The sequence below is a fragment of the Scatophagus argus genome, chromosome 4, assembly GCF_020382885.2.
Source record: "Scatophagus argus isolate fScaArg1 chromosome 4, fScaArg1.pri, whole genome shotgun sequence".
NCBI lineage: Eukaryota > Metazoa > Chordata > Actinopteri > Scatophagidae > Scatophagus > Scatophagus argus.
This window is the reverse complement of record NC_058496.1, coordinates 4,156,030-4,164,176: the sequence shown is the minus strand read 5'-3', so window position 1 is coordinate 4,164,176 and position 8,147 is coordinate 4,156,030.

Genomic DNA, 8,147 nt, shown 5'->3' with positions numbered 1-8,147 from the left:
TGTTGTTACATTAATCTAATAAACATTAACAATTAATAATGATAATAAGCATTAACAACTCCTCTTTGTGCTTGTATTCCTCTCATGTCCACTTGCTTTTCATTTTCTTTCTTATGACAGTAGTTATATATTATCTTTCAGCACAGGGGATTATTGTGGCCTTTGATGATAGCAGAAAAAGTATTTTCCATTGCTCTGGGTTCTATCTTGGGGGAGAAAACAAGCTTGCGTTGTTCAATCGACCTGTCAAAAAACAGAAGCATAACCATAGATAATCCTTATGAGAATTCAAGCAGAAAAAAAAAGATAGGGTTGGTGTTGTCCCTATATCAGACACTTCTGCCGTGTATTCTGCCATCTCCCCCCTGCTGTTCCCAAACTGTCTGAGGAGAGAAGTGGAAGAGCAAAAACGAAAGGGCAAAAACAAAAGACGAGCGCTTTTGAGACTCATTTTTAAAGTAACGTACCAGGCGCTCTCTCTGTCTTTTTTTTGCCTAGTGAGAGTTCATTTCACCTTGTGAAGCCATTTTCAGAAAACTCCAGAGTTCTATAATCCATGAAACTTCTCAAAACCGGACTTATCATCAGGTGCACACATGGGAAATCAAATGCTACCATCCATTCCAGCTGCTTCCTCCCTCTGTTTGAAAAATGTGTGCAGGAGCCTCTCAACAGTGTGAAATTACTCCCCTGGGTGGGCAGAGAAAAGGCAGTCAGCCAAAGAGTGTCACCTGGATTCCACTCAATGTCCCCTCATTTGTCATCACTCTACAGCGCAGCACAGGCACAACTTACAGAAATGTCATTTTTGTGTGGTGCACTATAAACTGTTGCTGCTGATACTGTTTTTCTGTGTCATGTTGAGAAACAACCTTGTAGCCTTTGGGACTGTTTTGCCAGGGAATCTTGTTCAGGCCCAGTTCCTGATGATGCTCACAATTTAGCAGTATCTGGACACAGCTCTCTCTCTCTCTCTCCACAGCTTTGTGCATTTATTTTTACAGTGACTTAACCTTTTTTTCCCTTAAACTCAATAGTTATGTGATAACAAAACAGGATCTTCATGTTCTTATTGATTATTTCCTTTCCATGAGAACTAAAAATGTTCCCCTTTATGTGCATATTAGTTTAAGTTCTTTTAAAATAATGCTGAAATAATACAGAATGAAAATGCAAAAGTGTGGGTGGCAGAACTGGGGGAAAGCGAGACAGCATAAGTAAACACTTGTGCTGCAGACTGAGTCTGATTGGCATGAATGTCACATTGTGCCCGAGGAGTGTGAAGGAGAGTCATTACATTCACAGAGGAAGCAGGGGAGGGTCTCTTTTTGAACTCTGTGCATTTGTTTTGAAGTTTGCTTCCAATTATCATGATTAAGTTCCTTCCTCGGGGGTAACATTTGGTATTTAATGTGAACATGTCACACACACTTTCAAAGCTGGTACTCATTTGCTCTAAACTGCATTATGCTACTTTTTTGTCTTTTTTGAATGTGTGTTTGGATTTTTAACTTGATCAGATAAGAATGATTTATATATACATATTTTATAAAACACTACCTTCATTGAAAGCATTCAAACATGTATATTCTTGTTGATGATGTAAGTTGATAAATAGCAGACAGATTTCAACACGTATCAATGCCCAGGGACTTAGGGCACGCACTGCATCATGGGCATTGCTATGAAGTTGGACTCTCTCATCGCTAATAACACTGCACTGTAAGTCAGCCTTAAGCCGTGGCACAGCTGAAACTATGCAGACGTTATGGGCTGTGCTTGCATCGCTCTTGAAAACCCCTCACATGTTCTCTGTACAAGCACAGCATGTGTACATGAACGTGTTTTAGGGTAATTTAGTGAGCTTGTTTCACAAAATACTGTGTATGTCCACAGCTTTGAAAATCCTTTTCTTTTCATATTTGCGCTGCCTGTGTGCTTGTATTTTCTGATTCATTAGCACAAAGCAGAAAAAAGGGTTCAAGCTCTGTGTGTTTGTTCTAGTGTTCATTTCTTCTAAGGGGTTTGCGAAAGGAATTGATTCTATGCAAGGGTTAAAGTTCAATTTAAACTCACGCGAGGGAAGGTAAGTCATTGTGAACGTGCAATACATCATTGAGTCGTTACTGTAAGGGCTTCACAGTAATACAACCAGGCTCAATATGACTGTGTTTCTGTGTCTGCGAGCATCACAGCACACACATGTAATATCCATGAATGAATGTGTCACTGTGTTTGTGTCCTGGTGCACACATCTATGTTTGCACTGCAGCTTGTCTGGGCAGTCATGGAGCCTTGCAGAGCTTTTCTGTGGGTGTTTTGCCAGCTGTCACTCCAAAGATCCATGTTTTCTGCTCACCCAGCTGCTCATGTGCCACAAGCTGCACAGGGAAACTGTTGAAGGAATTATGCTGTTGTTTAACCCAGAACCTGACAAAAAGGTGCCATAAAACTACCATACACGTAGTCAAAAATGAGCTTTAGTGGATTATGAGGTAAGTTTAGCGAAATATGGAAGTTACATACAGAAAAGCCTGTTTTGTCAGCGTAACAGACAGCAGACAGTGACAACACAGAACCAGCATGTCATAAAGAAAAACTCTGGCTACATGAGAGTGGTTCTCCCTCAAGGCTGACAAAGAACCGAGTGCCTATGGCAATATAAAGGGTCAGTGGTCATTGTGCTGTAATACCATATGTTTTACATGCCTTTCTACTCCCAAACCGCTCTGACAGAATGACGTTTAAGACAGGTTTTCCTCCAGAGAAACAATAAAAATGTCATTAGGGCTGTTTTATCACCATGCAAAGGTTAAAAAAAACATCTGCTCTTTATGCCCCAGGTTTGAGTTTACTATCTCTTTATGAATTCTCACTGATTCCCTTACTCTATTTCATCATACATTCACAAAAAGTTTTCAGTGGGTGAAGGCAACTGTATAGGTAAATTATACATGCGAGCAGCCACTGTGAGAGTTTCAGAGTCAGCATAATTACAGAAGTCAGTGAACAGAGGAAGGCATTGACAAAGTGCACAGCTGCATGCATTTAACTGCCAACTATATGATGCTGCTGCTTTGCTGAGGTTTGCAATGCATCTAACATGACAGCACATACTGTGGGACCACTGACAAACAATATGTGCTGCACATTTGATCATCCTTCTTTATTCATCATAATTTCGTCATCTTATAGGCTGCACACTGACATTCCCATGGCCAGGATTTGTTCTTGTATGTTTTCTATCAGTGTGCTGGGTCATGGCTGCTCTCTGAAGACAGCCAGTGAGCTCCATTACATTGATTATATAATGTTAAGCTATCAATGTGGTCTCTCATCTACTGCAACAACTTACAGGAAACTCTGCAGTAATCAGAGTGGTCTTTATCAGTGTAAGAGAGTGTTAATGCACAGCGTTAGTTTAATGACCTCAACCATTACTTCAGTCAACAACAGGAGCTACCAGCCACTCAAACAGATAAACATAGATAGTCACTGTGTTATATAAAGCCTTAGTCAGATGTGCTCTGTTAGTGTGCAATTGCTAAAATGTTTGCAATGCTGAACGGTGTAGATAGTGCCACTTTGGTGACACTCAAGTTGACCTTTCTGCTAAAATCATGCGAGCCATTTAGAGAGCCACAGTATGTACTGTAGGGACACAAAATAAATAATTCACCAGACAATTACCCAACAGGGGCACTGCAGTATGCATGAGGAGACGTTTGAGCAAGGCTGTTTGAAGGAATTACAGCACAGTTTGTAAAAGAGTCATTTTGGAGCTCATTTACTGCACATCCAGGGTAAGGTTAACGGAAGAGGTGAGGAACCATACTTGTTAAACAAAAAAAAAATGTTTTGTTGAGTTGTGTGGCAACATAAGCTGAGGTTTGCTGCTATTCAGTCCAACACTTTGCCAAAACACACCTGAAACGCTGATTAAAACAGGTTCTCTCTGAGACAGTAAATTGCATTTCAAGAGACCAGGTATAGTTTGTCATTTTTACTTTTACTTAGAACTTCATTTTCCATTGCTTTATTTTCTGTTGTGTCCTTTCTTTTTGATAAAGAACTTACTTTTAAAATATGTATATCCCCCTGCCCCCCTTATTTTAATGTGTTTCTCATGTCAAAAATTTCATAAATGAAATCATGTCATCTTATATTTGGGTTGTTACTACGTTCCATTTCTCCAAAAGAGTAGTACAGTGTTTTATAAGGTGAAGTAAGCTTTGGATTTAGTGAAACATTTCTAAGTTCATGAAATATAACATTCGGAATATGCAAACTTTCACCTTCTCACCTTCTTATGGCACATTTGTAATCAAACTAAATATGGATTTTTGCATTTGGTTCTTATCATTGTGACAGCATGCCAGCCTCTCAGAAGTATTATATCATTTAGCTAAGGGCAGCAATCTTGAAATTTGCAAGTAAAATCCCAATATTGAATATGTGTACAATATGTGCCTGCCTTGATCTGCCCGTCTGTTACCGCAACAAAACAAGCTTTGTTTTTTTCTTTTTTGCCTCAGGCATCTGAACCAACCAAGCCAATTACAAAAAAATTTCAGAGTTATTGGGCCCTGATTACATTATTATTTTCACTCTACTCATGGATTTACAATGAACAGAACATGTTGCGTGACTTTATGGTTGTTCAGTTTATCTGTATCCAAGACTTGTTTTATTATTTCTAGGAACACTTCATGTTATAGTCTACAATAAACTGAACTGAGGGCCAGAAACATAGAGGAAAAAATCTCTGTGTGAAAGCAGGCAACAGAGTGTTAATCCTGCAGGATTAGTAGGGAAGATCTACATAAACCACCACTGAGCTGTGAAACCACTGAACCTCAGTGAAACCCACAAACTCCATAATGATGATAATAAATAGACTGATCTACTGATGATGTCACTTTGCTGACCAACCTGTCAGGTAACTCAGCTAATTAACTGTTGTGCCTCTATTAGGCCAGCAGAGGCCAGGGCACATTAATAGTTTTGCTTGTATTGAGAGGAAAGTCAATTAAAGATATGATTACTGTGATTTATTATCCTGTCTTTGCAGTTTTAGTGGGTGACATTTAAAAATCTTACAATTTTTTTTTTTTGTTTTTTATTTCAGAACTTGACGGTCACGTGTGTATTGCTTTGCGGTAATTAATCTTGTTTAATATTTATTAATGGGTTGAAAAGGTAATGATTAGGCCTCTCTGGATGTTATATTTTCATTACATTCTTAACTCTGCTGACTTTATTTGTTGCCTCTTTCTCGGCAAATCAGTTACACTCACAATACAGGTGTAGTGAGGTGGAGAGAGTCTGTAACCAGAACTGTACAAAAGAGTACAAGAAAGAACAGTCACACTTAATGAAGAGTGAAAAAGCAATGATGTGGGAAACAAAAAGATTCTCAAGTCTACTGTTATTTACTTGATGTTATCATGCATGTGTAATTAGCAGAACGTCAGTATTTCCTTTACAGTACAACACCCCTTGCATGAATATGAGACTGAACACTTTGCTGTCAACTTTCTGCCCAGGTTGTATCTGAGGAAGGCCCAGACTCCCCCCCGTGGACCTGAACAGGATAAATGAGCTCAGATGATGGATGGTATACTTATTATTATTCCGGTAAAGAAAAATCCCCTGATGCTTTTGTGTTTATATCACGACAAAACAGCAAATGAGAAATATCTGCGCCTGTCTGCCTTTACCAAATCCTGCAGCACAGTATCTGCAGGCTGTCATTAGGTGAGTATTATGTGTACCAGTTTCCTGGACCTGAAGGAATCACTAAAAGCCAGCCCTCACCAACATGAGTGGACAGTGCCCCTTGTGTGGGGAGTTCGGTGTGAGTCTTCAGTGCTTGTGCATCGTGTGCAGATTATGTACTTAAAAGGGGATGCTCTGAATGACGGGATTATTATATGTTCCACTGTGTCTTGTTATAGTTTCCAACATGTGAGTTCGTACAGAAAGGCTCCAAAGGAAAGAAAAAAGTACAGCACGTCAGCAACCACAGCACAACAAGTAAGCTACACAAAGACAATATAGACAATATAGATATACATGGCCTGTCTTCAATTTGCATTGCACACTAGCTGTGTGTAATTACCTTGGCAATGGACAGAGCCCATTAGTGGGCAGGGAGAGGCAATGGCCTATGAAGAGCTGCTGATGCATTGTGAGGTTTTATTTTCCTGAACAAGGAACTTCTACTCCAGACTGCTTATATTTCAGACTGGGGAAAATGAACTGTTAAAAAAAAGAAAAAAAAAGGTTTGTTGGTTCTTTCCCTGCCCTGCACTAAAAAAGAAAAACAGATAATAATAAGCATTATCAGATAAAGACAAATCTCAGGTGTACCTCCTCACAGCCGTAAATGATTGTGGAAGCATATGAGATCCCTGAGAATAAGTGGTACCAAATGTTTTCTCTCTGTTTTTGTAACAATGGGTCATTGTTGAGCAGATGCATTCACAGCAATGCAGTACGGTAGTGCTTGCTGAGCTGCCATCAATGGGCTTTCAGACACTTTGAAACATATGCAGAAGACAAACTTATGAGCAAATTTTTAATTTATGCATCCCTGGGTTTCATATTTTTTTTTGAGCACAGATTGATTCCATTACAAATCTATGAAAGGATGAAAAATCAGTCTAAATGCTTCAGACATGGACTATCTATCATATTTATTATGCTCTTACATTTTCAGTTGTCTGCAGTATATATGTATATATACCCAAGTTCTGCCTCTTCTGCTAACTGGAAACAGGAGATGATAGCTGGATACTGAATAACATATTCTCTCCAAGGTCCACTGGGATCCACTCATTTCTAAAAGTAAATGCGGGCCTCCCTCACAGTGAAGCAGCTTATGCCATGATTGACTCAGAGAAACAGGGCACAGCTATGACCTCAGTCTCTGCTGAATCAGCTTTATATTACAGTTAGGATACCATGATCCATTTCCTGCTGTCACTTGCTGCGGAAACAGGGCTCTTTCCACTCATTGCGGCAGATGGGGCATCAATCAAAACATCAATGTGGTCAGTGTGTACAATTTCTGTTGGAATAACTTAATCTGAACTGCTGCTTCTTTACCCTTGAACGTGAAACATAAAGCATGTCGAATTAATTAGAGAACAGCTAACACTGTGCCTGGCTGCTTCCGACGTGTGTGTAGGGAGAGGAAGTCTGAGCTTTTACACTGAGTTCACATAACTATAGAACTGCAAGAAATGCTCTCCAAAATGAATAAATCTGACCATACAGTAACTAAGACAGGAAATTGCTCTTGATGTTAATTATGTCATAATTCTATTACTGTTAGTGACATGTCACCACTGCTGTGGTTAAGGTTGGGTTTGTCAGGCAGTCAAACTTTGTAACGTTTAGAATACATCATGTTAAACAAGCCTTGCATAACGCTTGCATGCAGAGGTGTTGAAATGTCTGGCTTGGAAAAACTATGCACTGCTCCCATGCTGACATACAAAATTGAAAAAATAGGAAATTATATTTATAACTAAATGGAGCAAACTGGACAAATGGCAACATGGCAGCTTACAACTGATAGATTTCAAACATTAGTGTGCATGTCGTCTTAATACACAGGAATACTGATGGTGACCACATTCAGAGTTTCCACATTGCATCACATGGCTCCAGAAGAAGCAGAGCCTCTGTACAGCTCACTGACTGCTACCATAACTAACAATGAAACAAGACAGATGGCAATACAAGACTCTAATATCTTCCTTTTCTCTGTTCCTCTCATACAACAACAGCTATAATGCATTTACATTCATACATTTTGTGAGCCTGCACATGTTATCCAGGACTGTGTGTTTCTGTCACATTAATGCCTGCTGCTGGGAAAGCAGAGGAATAGATGGGAAACAGCTTGATGTTCAGTAGCCAATGAGCTTTATTGCCCAGCAGGGAATACAATGCACACATGGTTCAGTCCAAGGGAACTATGTTCTATAAAGTACAGACCCCCTGGAGGAGAATGATCATATCAACGTGAAGGCTTTTACTTTCTTTCATTTAGAGTCCAGCTTTACCTATTGCACACAAAAGCTATCTGAATGAATTTTATTCAGTAACTTTTCCCTATAGTTGCCTCTATTATCAGT